Source organism: Lissotriton helveticus, chromosome 8 (assembly GCF_964261635.1).
Source record: "Lissotriton helveticus chromosome 8, aLisHel1.1, whole genome shotgun sequence".
In the NCBI taxonomy this organism is placed as follows: domain Eukaryota; kingdom Metazoa; phylum Chordata; class Amphibia; order Caudata; family Salamandridae; genus Lissotriton; species Lissotriton helveticus.
The window spans coordinates 185,965,219-185,980,886 of NC_136069.1; the positions used below are offsets into that span (position 1 = coordinate 185,965,219).

At 47.8% G+C, this 15,668-nt stretch overlaps 1 protein-coding gene across 5 annotated transcripts in view; it reads right to left on the bottom strand.

Annotated features, from left to right (window-relative positions):
* TTC3 (tetratricopeptide repeat domain 3) overlaps window positions 1–15,668 on the bottom strand; it is a 1,911,479-nt gene that overhangs the window by 1,241,679 nt on the left and 654,132 nt on the right. The window lies entirely within an intron of this gene.

Consider the following 15,668-nt stretch of genomic DNA (forward strand, 5'->3'; position numbering starts at 1 on the left):
GAGCAGGGCGTGTCGTATTTAAAGACATCAATAATATTCAATGACTGCCAAGCTGTATTGCTGTTTGAGAGAAGTGAAAGGGATCACCCCCCCTACCCCCCCCCCAGATATCTTTAATTTGCAAAATTCCAATAAGGTCCCATTTGTCGAAACCCTTGGTTTTCCAAAGGCTCCCCAGTCTCTCAGAGCTCCATAGTACAGTAGCCAGCGTGAATCTATTGTCCCATCCCAGTTGTTTGTTGGCCGCATGCCATACATGGATTGAGTGTGCAGTTGGGCCAGTGAGAGGGAATCTGCGGTGTTTGGCATACAACGCTCTACTATAAACTCCCCTTGGGAGCAGCCACCTGTCCATAGCGTACCCCGGATAGTCCAGACAACCATAAATTACATGGTTAACCGCCGCAAGGTGGGACGCCCAATAATATCTTTGATATCTGGAAGACTGTGCCCCCGTCGTACCAAATGAGCGTCGACTTAGATAACGCAAATCATGGCCTGCCGTCCCAAAGGAGTTCTCCTAAATGACAATGTTAACGGCTGAGGAAAAGTGAATGGCAACCTCACTATAAAAGGTGGTTAATCTACGTCATTGGCATATAAAGCTATGATTGAAAGAGCGTTTCTGAGTGTCTTTTACCACAGTGGTCAGTAAATTGGCAGCATGAGGATTATTGAACAGCTGACCAGCATTCAAGTACCACGTGGTAGAGCTTGGGTTGCATTTCTAAGAGGGTTCAGGTTTTTAAAATGCATGCCGGGAGCTGGAGGTACTCGCTACTTGTTTTTAAAATTGTAATAATTGCATTTTAATCTTCTGTGTGGTGTCACCCTGATCTGTGTTTTTAAAAGCTTGCACACCTCAGCGCTCTCACTACCCTTAGCGCCCAGCTGACTCCAAGAGCTGCCGCGCCTTACCTCAATCATTTCCAGCGGCCGCCATCAGTCCCGGCGTGCGCACTGACTCCGCCCCCTTTTTAGCCACGCCCCTTACCCTGTCCTGATATGTGCATACACAAGACGCGCAGCGGACGAGCGCAGCGGGAGCGCCGTTTGCGCGCCGAAGGCGCGCCTAAGGCAAGCCCGTCTGCGCCCGTCCGCGCCAAGACCGCGCCAGGCGCAGGAACCCCTGCCCAACACCCTCTTGGCATCAGGTATGCACCCAATGTCCTTCGCAAACTTCAAGGCAGATCGGACTGCCCCTGCAAACTCGACCTCGCTACTACATTTGGTCCCACTAGTTGTAAAAATTGTCGTTGGACCCTCAACTTCGCCACAAAGCAGCCAACCCCTCCTACGCTACCTTGTTTCACCGGAGGTCTAATCAACGCCAGGTCCATGTGTAAACACAGTCAGGACATCCACGACCTTATTATTGACCACAACTTGGACTGCCTTATGATCACCGAGACCTGGCTTACTGAAGACAGTAACCCTGACATTGCCATCGCCCTCCCCTCAGGGTACTCTTTCCACAGACAGGACAGACTGAAAGGGAGAGGTGGAGGTGTCGCGGTCATTTTAAGAAATTCCTTCAGCTGCCACACATTCTGCCTCGACCCCCTCACCGAGGCCGAGGGACTAGGTTTTTCCATCAAGCTTAGCCACACCCTCTCTTTTTCAGGTGGGCTGATCTATCGCCCGCCGGGAAATGCGTCGAAATTCCTCGGTTCCCTCAACGACGCACTCGGTCAGTTCCTTCTCCGCTACCCTCACTTCACCCTCCTGGGCGATTTTAATCTTCATTTGGAAATACCGATCGACCCCTCCACCAGTAACCTGCTGCAGACATTGGACATCTTTGACCTTCAACAAAGTGTCAAGCTGCCCACACACTTGCTTGGTCATACCCTGGACGGTGTCTGCTCTAATTTTCCAGCCATCTCCACCTCACCACCCATTCCCCAAATCTGGTCGGATCACAGCCTGATCCCTTTCCACATTCTCAATGTCCTCCCCTCTAACTGCAAAAAACCAATCCGCCAACACACTCACTCCATTAATTGGAAAACTGTGCAGGCAAGTCTTATCTCTCACCCCCTCTCCCCTTCTAACGCCCCCCCTTCCTCTGGAAGCATCGATAAAGATGCTGTCTCTTTCAACAAATGGCTTTCGCAAGAAATCTCTGAACGATGTCCACCTAATAAAAAAGTCAACACCCTAAAAACAACGAAAAACAAAGCACCCTGGTATACTCCTGAGCTTACCGCCGCCCACCTCCTCTGCAGGAAAGCAGAACGCAAGTGGCGTAGATCATACGACAACGACGACCGTAGCAACTACATACTCCTGAGAAAAAATTATCTCTCAACTATAAAATCAGCTAAAAAAACCTACTATGTAAACGCCATCAATGCCGCCAATCAGAAACAACAAACCCTCTTCTCCATAGTAAAGTCTTTTACCAAACCAAAAGCCCTCCAACCGGAGATCCCCCCGTCACAAGAGCTGTGCGATAAGATCTCCGACTACTTCGAGGAAAAAATAAGCTCCATTCACATCAACTTTCCCCCTTCCCCCCCGGTGTTCTCTTTCTCAGAGCTTGACAAATCTCGCCCAACCACTAATTGCCTCACTCATTTCTCTCCGGTAACTCTAACTCAAACCAGAGAAGTGATTCTTTCATGCAAATCAGGCTCTCCCTCCGACCCTTGTCCCCCCAAGATCCTTCATATCATTATTGATGAAATAAACCCCATCATCAACGAAATAATCAACCTCTCCCTCAAATCTGGCTCTGTCCCACTTACCTGGAAAAAAGGTACGGTTAAACCTCTAATGAAAAAGGCGAATAAACCCCCCTCTGATCTAACTAACCTTCGTCCCATCACCCTACTACCCGCACTGGGCAAAATCACGGAACAATTAGTCCATAAAGAACTTAAGGCCTTCCTCGACGCCCACAACCTACTTCACCCCCAGCAATCCGGTTTTCGGTCTAGACATTCCACCGAGACCGCCTTGATCGAGCTGACCGACACCATTAAAAACCTTCAAGATCAGAGGAAGAAGGCCATCCTGATCCTTCTTGACCTCACGGCGGCCTTCGACACTATTTCTCACTCCATACTGCTTAACAGACTTATGGGTATCGGCATTACCCACTCAGCCTTAGCCTGGATCAGGTCTTTCCTCAGTGACAGGTCTCAGACCATCTCACTGGGCCCCTTCCAATCCAAAGAAAAAAAAATTTCGTGTGGAGTACCCCAGGGCTCCATTTTAAGTCCCCTTCTATTCAACATATACCTCATCCCCTTGCTTTCACTCATAGAATCGTTTGGCATAATCGTCACGTCTTATGCCGACGATACTCAGCTTGTCATCCCTCTCGAAGACAATTCCAACCTGGCCGAACTCAACCTTAAATGCTGCCTTACAGCGGTCTTTCAATGGATGGATAACAATCACCTTCGCTGTAACTCCAGCAAAACCGAAATCCTGCCCATTGGGAAGAACGCATCCTTTTGTCCCGCTCTGTGGTGGCCTGATAACTCTGCTGCTCCACCCCAGACAGTTTCATCGGCCAGAAACCTCGGAGTCATCTTCGATTCCGATCTGTCCTTTGATTCTCATGCCACTACCGTGGCGGGTAAATGCTTTGGCATTATAAGATCCATGAGAAAGTTCTGCGACTTTCTCCCGCTCGACTCCAGAAAGACCATTGCAGTAGCCCTCATTCTCTCTCGGGTGGACTACTGCAACGGCCTCTTGGCAGGGACCAAGAAATCCACCCAACTAAAACTGCAAAGTGTCCTGCACACTGCTGCGCGTCTGGTCTTAAAACTCCCACGTAAATCCTCTATTTCCACTGCCCTCAGATCCCTCCACTGGCTCCCCCTGCACAAGAGAATCCTATTTAAAATTCTCGTCGTAGCCTTCCGAGCCTTCCACAAATCTGGCCCAGTTTACCTTGCGAAACGTTTCCCTCATTACATTCCGGGTCGCACTCTTAGATCCTCTCAAGAAAATCTCATGACCCTCCCCAAATTCAACCTAAAAACCAAAGGCGGAAAAACTCTCTGCACCCTAGCTATCAGAGCCTGGAATAGTATGCCAAAACATCTTAGATCCCAGACGCAAGAGAAACCCTTTAGGAAACACCTCAAAACATGGATTTTTAATCTCTCTGACGACTGGACTAAAGCAGCCATCTAAACCCCCCACTGCCCTCCCTCTGAGCTGGTCCCAGGTTTTTCATAGCGCCAAGATGCTCCCTTCGGAGCGAACGTATGCGCTTTACAAATACCCCTCCAATATCCAATATCCAATATCCAATGAAGCCTATAAATTGCAACAGTGCAGTGCATTCTCTTAAGATATAAACATGAAGGCATCTATTTAAATATAAAACCCAGCTCTACTCTGTTATTACTACTAGGTTGGATAGGCCATGTGCACCACATTAGTTCCTTATTTTGACATCAGGTTAAATCTTGGCATGTTTGTAAAGCAGTAATAATAATAATCTTTATTTGGATATAAAACAACATCCTTAAAAGGAGCACCAACAGTAATACACGTTCTAAAAGCTAAAAACAAACATCAAATAAAGAGCAGTGGATAAATACAGGTTTTCCACATTGCGTTGTGCAACATCCTATTGTGAACAACCCACACAGCATTAAACAGAGCTTTAAAAAGTAAGGCGGTTGTGGTACCGATGATTAGCCATGTTGGGCTTATAAAACGATCTGATGATCGACAAATAATTACAGATATTAACAAGCATTTGCAATGCAATAGGTCTCGCATTAGGAAAGTTTGAGCTATTGGTATTGTAAATGGCAAAGTTTTTATTTATGTTTCTTTTTTTTTAAATAGCTAAATTAATAGCTTCGTCATTTACAATGCCAATAGTTATAACTTTCGCAAATGTGATACCTATAGCATTTGTAATGCAATATGTTTTGTATTTACAAACCGCGAGAGGACAAAAAAAAAGCTCCGGACCACCGCCTCCTCCCAGGCCTTCAAAAGGGACCTCAAAGTTCTCCTCCTCCAGAGACACCTCCAAAAGTAATTCACGTCCTCTTGCTATTTGTGAGGAAGACTTCCCACTACTGATAATTTCTACTTTCCATGACCATGGAAGTGCCTTCCCAGTGTATGCCTGTGATTGGAGGGTCTGCCTTTTTGCAGTATTTTCCATGTACTGGTGTTCGGTGCCCTTTTGTAACATGCACACACCACTCTGCCCTTGCAACACACGGCTGCTACCTCTCACATGTCTTTGCCTTTGATACTTGCACAAGTGCCACCTTGCCCATGTAACGCTTGTTCCTGAGCCTGAGTGTCTAGCACTTATTGCAGGACTATACCTCTAATTATACTCTGTTTTCTCTTATAACTGCACACTTGTCACTTTCATTTCCTCTTGTCCACTTTTGACTACCTCATGTATTTTGGTTGCTCACAATTTTTACTCAAGTATTTTGTTTGCTCACGATTGTCACTATTACCTTTACTACCCATGTATTCTGGTTGCTCACAATTTTTACTCAAGTATTTTGTTTGCTCACGATTGTCACTATTACCTTTACTACCTCATGTATTTTTGGTTGCTCATAGTTTTTACTACCTCATGTATTTTGTTTGCTCACAATTGTCACTATTACCTTTACTACCTCATGTATTTTGTTTGCTCACAATTGTCACTATTACCTTATGTAAGTAACGTATGTTTTTGCAACCTGTTCTTTTGTAATGTTTCTCATTATGTTTCATTTCTGTTCCTAATGTGAAGCGCTCTGACGCCTTCGGGTAAAGTCCGCGCTATATAAAAATGCATCAATACATAAATAAATAAATCCCGCCTTCGGGTAAAGTCCGCGCTATATAAAAATGCATAAATACATAAATAAATAAATACCGCCTTCGGGTAAAGTCCACGCGATATAAAAATGCATAAATAAATAAATAAATAAATACCGCAAATCAAACATCCTCGTCACTCTGCCGGCCTGCGACCAGGAAGTCAGGCAGGCCGGCGCGACAACCGGAAACAGGAAGTAGGAGGGCGGGAGCCTACCCCGCCTCCCACGGAAGAGCCGCGATTGTTTGGAGCACCGGAGCAGGCAGGAGCCTACCCTGCGCCCCGGTGCCGAAGGAGGGAAGAAGAGTCCTGCTGCCGGGCCCTGCAGCTGAGGAGAGCCGCCGCACGAAGGAAGCCGGTGAGTGGGTTGCTGAGCTGCGGGGGGGGGGAAGGGGGGGAGCATGTGTGTGCGTGCGCGCGCGGGGGGGGCGCGGGCTGTGTATGTGTGCGTGCGTGCGTGTGTGTGTGTGTATGTGTCTTGGAGTGCGTGTGTGTGACTGTGGGGGTGTGTGTGTGAGCGAGTGTCTGTCTGCGCGTGCATGTGTACGGCGCGGGATGCGACGTGCGCGTTCGCGCACACGAATCCAGGAGAAAAAGCTCGTGCACCCTCTTGTCCTCCTTCCCCCCGGACTGATCGCTATTGGTCTCCAGCTGGACAAATGCATCCTTGCGGATGCATTGCCAGCGAGACCCAAAAAGTGAGTCAATTAAAAATAGCAGCACAGTTCAATAGCAGAAAATTGTAAAAAAATACAGAAAAGTAAAAGGAAACTTTTTTAGCAGCTTAAAAGTGATGCGATTTGATTTAGGCTGTTGCCAACAACAGGAGTGGATGCGTAAAGTTGCGATATGCATGGCGTATATAGTTTGTGAGGCCTATATTTAAAGCTGTGTTTTCAGGGCTTAAGGCCGCGATGATTGCCTGTCTGCAGGACCGGATGCCCAGCCTGTTCCACTCCGCTTTCAATTTGCGTCTACACTGTGACATGAGTGCTGGGCAAAGACAGACCACGTGCTCCATAGTTTCAACCGTCCTGCCGCACCCTCTGCACCATAGAACATCTGACGTGCGACGCCAGCCTGGCAGATTTTTTAAAAATTGCCAGTCACCAAGTCTAATGGCCATAAAGCTAAGTTTTAGATGCAGGGAGTAGGTGCAGGACAGATAGGTTGCGGGAATTCATGATTGCCCATGCGTGTCTGCTTTTGGCAAAATGTTTTTTATCAATGATGAGGGAACTCATTCTAACACATTTCTTAATGGTAGTTTTAAATGCTGTAGTACTGGGGTTGAGGGCCCATAGGTCACCCGTGGACAATTCTTGTAAAGCAGTAGTGTATTATATCTGGGTGAAGGCATGCAATATGCAGCTGAAACCATACAACATATTTAGCACAAAAGCTTGTAACTAAGAAATGTAATTGTACACATTAGGGATATATACCTGGCTCTGTGATTATAAGTACTTTCTTTAGATTTTACATCTACAAACTATGTCTAAATTATTTGTTTTATCAAAACAGAAATCAATACTAGATCGAAACAGGGATCAGCACCTTTATGTTAAACGATTTTCCGGAAATTCTAGGTAAAATTGAGCCTAAGATCTAAAACCCTGCCACGCTGCAGCCCAGTCACACTTATTGGTACATTTGAGAACTACAGTGATATAAAGTGAGAAAAATATCTGTACATTTTAAAATCAAACAGGGAAAAATCGATTGCCATGATCTGTAACATTATTTCTGTCATAATTCTACCACGCAATTCACTTGACAAGAAACCTTTGGTAACACTCTGGGTAGCATCTAGTTTGTTTTCTTTTTTTAAAGTTGGAAGAGAGTCCATTAACCAAAATGGGTAGGCAATGAGGAATCTGCATTTTAGACAGACCTTCCACCAGAATGAATGTAACCAAAGATAAGAAATATGTTTTTTCGATGGATACTTCCAAACATCTTTAGAATAGATACCAAAGAAGTAGTTGCCCGGTGGTCAGTCTGTGGAATGATCCAGAGTAAAAAGTCCGGCAGGACCAGATGGCCAAAACAGTCTTTCCGTCAGACCTGGCTGTCAACCAAGTAGTGATTCATAAAAGTGTGTACTGACGCCCACATCACAACATGTCAGATGTCAAAGACAGGCACTCAGCTTGCCAGGGCAACAGTAGCAGTATTGCCGCTATTTGAATGGGCCCTCTGGCCCTCTTGGCGCTGCTTCTTGGCCACTGCATAGCGGATCTTAATGGAGAGGACTATTCGCTGTGTCAGAGTCCTTTATTGCACTGCCTTGCCTTTGCAGCCAAAAATTCCGCAGAGAACTAACGAACAAGTTACTTACCTTCGGTAACGCTTTTTCTGGTAGATACAATATCTGCCTGTGGATTCCTCACCTTGTGAATATCCCCCTTGCGTCAGCAACGTTCGGAATTTTTCTTTGTAGCACCCCGACGTGGACGACGTCATAGGAGCACGGCTTCGCGCACGACTCCGTCTGACGTCACCGACTCCTTATCAGGCCCACGCCGGCGTGATGACGTCAGTTCCCTTTTTTCCGCGTCTCCGACGCTAACGGTTTTCGGGATCTTCTGCGATACTTAGTATCTAGCTATTGTCTTAAGGTTTCTGTTTCTCCTTGCGATTTGTTTCTTCATCGAGAATGTCGTCGAGGAAGACAGGATTTAAGCAGTGTGGGTCTTGCGCCCGCATTATGTCGATCACCGACCCACATAGCGACTGTTTGTGGTGTCTGGGTTCAGACCACGACGTAAAGAACTGTCGGTCTTGTTTTAAGATGAACCCAAAGGCGCTTCGTGAGCGTGAAGCAAAACTACTTCTCGCGAGGTCGACGTCGAGACGCTCGAAGTCGAAGCAAAGGTCTCGATCGAAGTCGAGGTCGGTGTCGAGGTCGAGATCCAGAGCGAGGTCGAGGTCCAGGGAGAGATCAAGGTCTGGATCTAAGTCGGCTTCGGGTCACGCTTCGAGCTCCTCGAAGAAGAAGCACAAGAGGAGGAAGCACAGCTCGAGGCATCATTCAGGAAAGGAATCTTCAGATTCGAAGAAGAAGTCTCACAAACACCATAAGGACTTCGTTTCTCCTTCTCCTGCTCAGTCCGTCGGAGGTTCCCCGACTCCGGAACCGGATCCGGTATCTTTACATTCTTCGGAACATGAGGGGGAAGAAGAGGTAGCTCCTCAAACTCCGACTCCGATGGAGACACCAGTGGATCCAGAAGATCAGAATGAACCTGTGTCGGAACGACCTCCTTTGGAACATCCGGTAGGTTCGTACCCTCCCTTTCCTGGTCCTGGTCAGGACCCCTCGCATTTTCTCAATGCGATGTTTGGAGTGTATTCCAGGGCAATGTACCCCATGGGTCCATTGTCATCCAATTTGGGCATTCCTCAGTCGTATGCTCCAGCTCCATTTATGCCTTTTATGCCGGCGCCACTAACACCTTGGCTCGGTACGGCTCCACCGAGGTCTTCGACTCCGCATACGGCTTCGCCGACTCCGGATCGACCTCGTAGTTTGGATCGAGGTACCACACCTGTCCGTGAGTCTCGTCCTCCATCTGCTCCGGCTCCTCGCTCGACGTCGAATCCGGCTCCGTCGGAGTCGTTACCGGATCCGTCGACTTCGGTTCGATTGGAGTAGTCGAGGCGCAGGGCTCAGCGTCTCCTGGAAGAAAAAGGTGGTGAAGATTCAGATATGGAAGAGGGTGAGCTTCTTGATCATGTTGATGACTTTGAAGACCTGCGTGATGCTAGTGGTCTGGAACTCTCTCCTGAGTGGGGTTTACCTTCTGCTTCTGATGCTCCTTCTAGGGACGTGGCACCCTATCACGTTTTATTAGGAAGGCTGCTGATCTTCTTAACTTGAAACTGCCCACGGTTGAGTACAAGCCCAACATCCTTACTGAGGTTTTGCACTCGCCCTCTTCTATAGTTGAACCTACTTTGCCGTTCACTGATGCCTTATCTGATCCTATAAAGGAGGTTTGGAAGAGACCGTTGTCTGCTCCTGCTGTTTCAAGATCGATTGCAAGGCGCTACAGGGTGGCTCCTGGTGACCCTGAGTTTCTCTCTTCGCACCCATCTCCGGAGAGCCTTGTAGTGCAGGCGGCATGTTCTAACAGGGCAGCGGGCTCCTTTCCTCAAGTTCCAGCGGACAAAGACTCAAAAAAATTGGATCAGTCTGCTAAGAAGACTTTCTCTTCAGGGAGCATGGCTCTTAAGTCCACTAACGCTACTTGCCTTTTAGGAAGGTATGTCCATGCGTTGATGGACTCTGTGAAGCAGTTATCACCTAAGCTTCCAGAGGAAGACAGAAAGAACTTTAATGAGGTGGTCTCGGACACTCAGGCTGCTGCACGTATGGTTATTCAGAGTGGCATGGACACAGTTGATTCTGTTGCCAGGATTATGGGTTCTTCTATTGCGTCCAGGAGGGCTGCATGGTTGAAATCCTCTGATTTCTCTGCGGATGTGCAATCTACGTTGCTGGACTTGCCTTTTGAAGGAACCGGTCTTTTTGGTAAGAAGGCGGATGTCGCCCTGGAAAGGTTCAAGGATAGCCTTGGGTCTCCAGATGAGAGGGTCGACAACTAGAAAGTTTAGAGGCTTTGGGAGATCATCTTTTCGTCCCTTCAGACAGGCACAGCAACAACAGCAGCAGCAGCAGAACCCTCTGTATAAGTCCTATAGAGGTAGACAGAAGGGTCGTGGTCGTGGACGTCAAGTCTCCTCCTCCTCCACTTCCTCCAATAATTCCCAACCCCCACCCGCATCAGCAAAGCAGCCCTAGATCCACCATTCTGGATCATGTGGGGCCAGTAGGGGGTCGGCTTACTCATTTTCTACGAGATTGGGAATCGGTTACATCAGATCTTTGGGTTCTCAATCTCGTAGAGAATGGGTATGCACTTCCTTTTCAGAAATTCCCTCCCAATTACCCTCCTTGCCAAGGTTTTTGTTCAGAGGACCACCTGCTTCTCCTGCAGGAAGAAGTCCTGGCTCTGTTCCGAAAAGGTGCGATAGAGGTGGTTCCAGAGCAGGAAAGGGGTCAGGGGTGCTACTCCCGGTATTTCCTGATACCCAAGAAGGATGGCAGGCTTCGGCCTATCCTGGACCTCAGGATTTTGAACCTCTATCTCAAACAGGAGAAGTTCAAAATGCTCACCCTTGCTCAGGTTCTTCAAGCGCTGATGGAAGAAGACTGGATGGTGTCGCTCGACTTGCAAGATGCGTATTTCCACATTCCCATCCTGAAGTCGCACAGGAGGTATCTCCGTTTTACGGTGGGGTTGCAGCACTACCAGTTTGCGGTCCTTCCGTTTGGGCTTACTACTGCGCCTCGAGTCTTCACCAAGGTGATGGCAGTGGTGGCAGCAAATCTCAGGAGATCGGGGATTCCTGTATTTCCGTATCTGGACGACTGGCTGATCAAGGCGGAGTCGCCGGTGAGGGTGCTCCATCATCTGCAAGAGACAACTCAGTTGTTGCACAGGTTGGGTTTTTCGATAAACGTACCCAAGTCTCACCTGGTGCCCTCCCAGCGCAACCTGTTCATAGGTGCGGTACTGGACACTACTGTATGTCGTGCATTCCCTCCACCTCAAAGGATTCACGACATACAGGAGATGATTCCTTTATTCTACAATGGAGCGGTTGCTCCAGTCCTGAAGGTCCTTCGTCTGCTCGGTCTGATGGCTTCTTGCATTCTGTTGGTCAGTCATGCACGCTGGCACATGAGGGCACTCCAGTGGTGCCTCCGCAAGCAGTGGTATCAACACAACGGAGATCTCAGGGAGTCAGTGAGGATCTCCAGAGAAGCTGCAGCGGATCTGTCTTGGTGGGGCATGGAAGGCAACCTGTCACAAGGGAAGCCTTTTCAACTGCCTCCATCGGTGGCCACAGTGATAACGGATGCATCCACTCTCGGGTGGGGTGCTCATCTGGGGGATCTGGAGGTCAAGGGTCTTTGGTCTCCAGAGGAAAGGTTGCTTCACATCAACCTTCTGGAATTACGGGCGATACGTTTGGCGCTCAAGGCCTTCCTCCCTTCCCTTCGCGGTCAGTCGGTTCAGGACCTGACGGACAACACGACTGCGATGTGGTACATCAACAAGCAGGGAGGAGTGGGGTCGCAGTGTCTCTGCAGAGAGGCTCTGCGTCTCTGGTCCTGGGTTCAGGACCATCAGATTTGTCTGATGGCAAATCATCTGGCCGGGGTTCTGAACGTTCGTGCAGACAGTCTCAGTCGGCAGTTCTCTGCCGATCACGAGTGGAAGCTTCACCCGGAGGTGGTTCACGACATCTTTCAGATGTAGGGGACTCCTCGGGTGGACCTGTTCGCCACTTACGAGAATGCGCACTGCCTGTCATTCTGCAGTCTCCAGTATCCATTGCAAGGAGCCTTGGGGGACGCGTTTCAGTTGAGTTGGAAAAATCTTTAGAATAGATACCAAAGAAGTAGTTGCCCGGTGGTCAGTCTGTGGAATGATCCAGAGTAAAAAGTCTGGCCCTCTTGGCGCTGCTTCTTGGCCACTGCATAGCGGATCTTGATGGAGAGGACTATTCGCTGTGTCAGAGTCCTTTATTGCATTGCCTTGCCTTTGCAGCCAAAAATTCCGCAGAGAACTAACTGTGTCCATCCGAAGGTCTTTGGTGCAAACAACGTAAAAGATCAATACTCTTCTGGAGTCGAGGGGTGAGACTGAGCCAATAATGTCCAAAGTGTGATGTACTCTGACATGAAAGGGAGTCAAAGCCTGCGGTAGAAACGCTGCTCTCGTCTTTACAATATCAATAAATACCCTTGTTTGAACAACAGAAAACTAAAATGGTTAAAATGAAATAATGTGATAAACACTATGCATTAAGATCTGGTTAACTTAGGAAGTTGTTGTTCTCTGGAAATACTTAGTATAAAACCACAGAATGGGTCGATTTCTCGAATTTTAATTTAGCTGATGTATTATAATGTCAATTTATTACAGGCTGGTGCAATTGTGACAATTCAGAGGTTGTATGTTTGCATTTGAAAAATGCTTTTCCTTTCTTTCTTCGACCACTGATATACATATGAAATGAGTTTTTTTGAGTGCTATTTTTCAGTTCACATGCATAACTTATATAATACTGTAATTAATGTAATGGCTGTGATTTCTACCAATAAAAAAAGGAAAGGGAAAAAAACACAAACTCCTGAAAGGAAAACACGTTAATTCAGAAGACCCCATCTGTGTACCTGTAGCACCTCGCAATACACACTACCTTTTGCAGACCACCCAATAATAGAACAAAACCCTTTACGACGTTTATCACAAATAAGAATAGTACATCAAAAGATCAGTGATCAAAACAATAAGTGAACCCAAAATCAAAAGCCTCACATACAGCAAAACAATCCTTCAAGCATGGCACTTCAATAACACACTTGAACACTCTTAACCATCGAAATCCTTCCACCCTATTAATACTTACAACCTAAATTGATCAGGAACAGCAGTGAAGGACAGGTTCTCCGAAAAATACACACCTGAAAATCTCCTATCACTAAGGATTTGTCAACAATGACATTATAAAAGCAGAAAGGAGGTGCTCTTTAACCTTCAACCATCTTCTGCTGCCAAAACTGTGAACACAGGGATATTCAAAAATTTTAAACGCCCCATAAAAATAACAAGCATTTACAATGCAATGGTCTCGGCATCATTAAAGGTAGAGTTATTGGCATTGTTCATGAAATTTCTTTTTTTTTTTTTAAATCATCAATAAATGGCATTGTCATTTACATTGCCAATAGCTTAATCGTTAAATAAATGGCATTGTCATTTACAATGCCAATAGCTACACCCTACACAGAGCCACCCTCACACAGACAGAGCCACCCACACAGAGCCACCTACAAAAAAAATAAATGGCATTGTCATTTACATTGCCAATAGCACAATCAGGGGGGCACAGGCAAGAAAAATGGCACAATTAGGGGAGCAGAGGCAAGAAAAACTAGTGCAATCAGGGGGCAAAAGGCAAGAAAACGAGCACCATCAGGGGGGCAGAGACAAGAAAAATGGCACAATTAGGGGAGCAGAGGCAAGAAAAATGGCACAATTAGGGGAGCAGAGGCAAGAAAAATGGCACAATCAGGGGAGCAGAGGCAAGAAAAACTAGTGCAATCAGGGGGAAGAAGGCAAGAAAAACGAGTGCAATCAGGGGGCAGAAGGCAAGAAAACGAGCACAATCAGGGGGGCAGAGGCAAGAAAAATTTCACAATCGGGGGAGCAGAGGCAAGAAAAATGGCACAAAAAGGGGAGCAGAGGCAAGAAAAACGGCACAAACAGGGGAGCGGAGGCAAGAAAAATGGCACAAACAGGGTGGCAGAGGCAAGAAAAACGGCACAAACAGGGTGGAAGAGGCAAGAAAAACAGCACAATCAGGGCAGCAGAGGCAAGAAAAACGAGTGCAGTCAGGGGGCAGAAGGCAAGAAAAACAAGTGCAATCAGGAGGCAAGAAAAACGGCACAAACAGGGTGGCAGAGGCAAGAAAAATGGCACAATCAGGGGAGCAGAGGCAAGAAAAACGAGTTCAATCAGGGGGCAGAAGGCAAGAAAAACGAGTGCAATCAGGTGGCAGAAGGCAAGAAAAACAAGTGCAATCAGGTGGCAGAAGGCAAGAAAAACGGCACAAACAGGGTGGCAGAGGCAAGAAAAACAGCACAAACAGGGTGGCAGAGGCAAGAAAAACAGCACAAACAGGGTGGCAGAGGCAAGAAAAACGGCACAAACAGGGTGGCAGAGGCAAGAAAAACGGCAATAATAAAGTATTTATCCTACCTGACACAAGCGCCGTTCACTTTAGCAAAAATCGCCTGGGGCTTTTTGAGGTGCTGCTCGCGGCGGGAACAAGGACAGCGATAGCGGCCGACGTCATCAGCGGGAGGGGTGCGTAAACAAAGACACGGACTGCGGGAGGGGGGGCGGGAAAAAGACCCTGGCTGACCTTAGTTCAAATCGAGCAGTGGCTTCTCTAAAGTGGCATCTCTAAACCGATCCACAAAAAACCTTGTGGAACTACCTGCCAGGGGCGGCGGGGGGAAGACTGCTGTTGGCTCTTCGCTCATTCCATTGCTAGAGTGATGGGGGCGCACTGGATGGGCAGGCAGGGCAAGTGTGCTGGGATACGGCCCACTGCCAGCGAAGAACTGCTGGAGACGCATGTCACAGTTGCGGTGTCACATGATTAACCTAACGAAGCACACAATGCTGCTTTTAGAGCTTGTCACGCTTTATAACTAATCTAAGCTGTGATATGAAAAGCTCGGAGGTTGGCGCTTTGTTTACTTCCGGCGGATTAGCGGCTCCTGTGTTGAGCAGCCCAGTCTGGTGCGTGAGTGGTGTACAGGAATGAGAAACAAATTGCGAAATGCAGACACCAGCGAAAACGGAACCGGCCCGGCGTTACCCCCAGTGCGTGCACGCGCCGTGTTGTTTGTGGGGTAAGGGGCCTGCTGCTGTTTTAAGCGGGAGGAAGGGATGTGGGTCCGGCGGAGGAAAGAGCGCAGGGAGAGGAGGAGGCTGAGAGAGGAAAGGCGGAAGGAAGGAAACCGAGGCAGGATGACATACTAATGGTCGGAAAATACAGCATCGGGACAACGGAGGGTCTGTCGCGTCAGGCGGTCGGGCAGAAATGGCGGCTCAAAGCTCTGAAAATTTTCGGATTCGGGGAAGTGTTTTTGGCTTCTGAGTGACAGATGACGTCACAGGTGGAAAGAACACCAAAAACACACCCCCGAATCCGAAAGAGACGGGGGCTTGTTTGGAGTGACGTCTCTCTCCTCCAATGGCTGGCC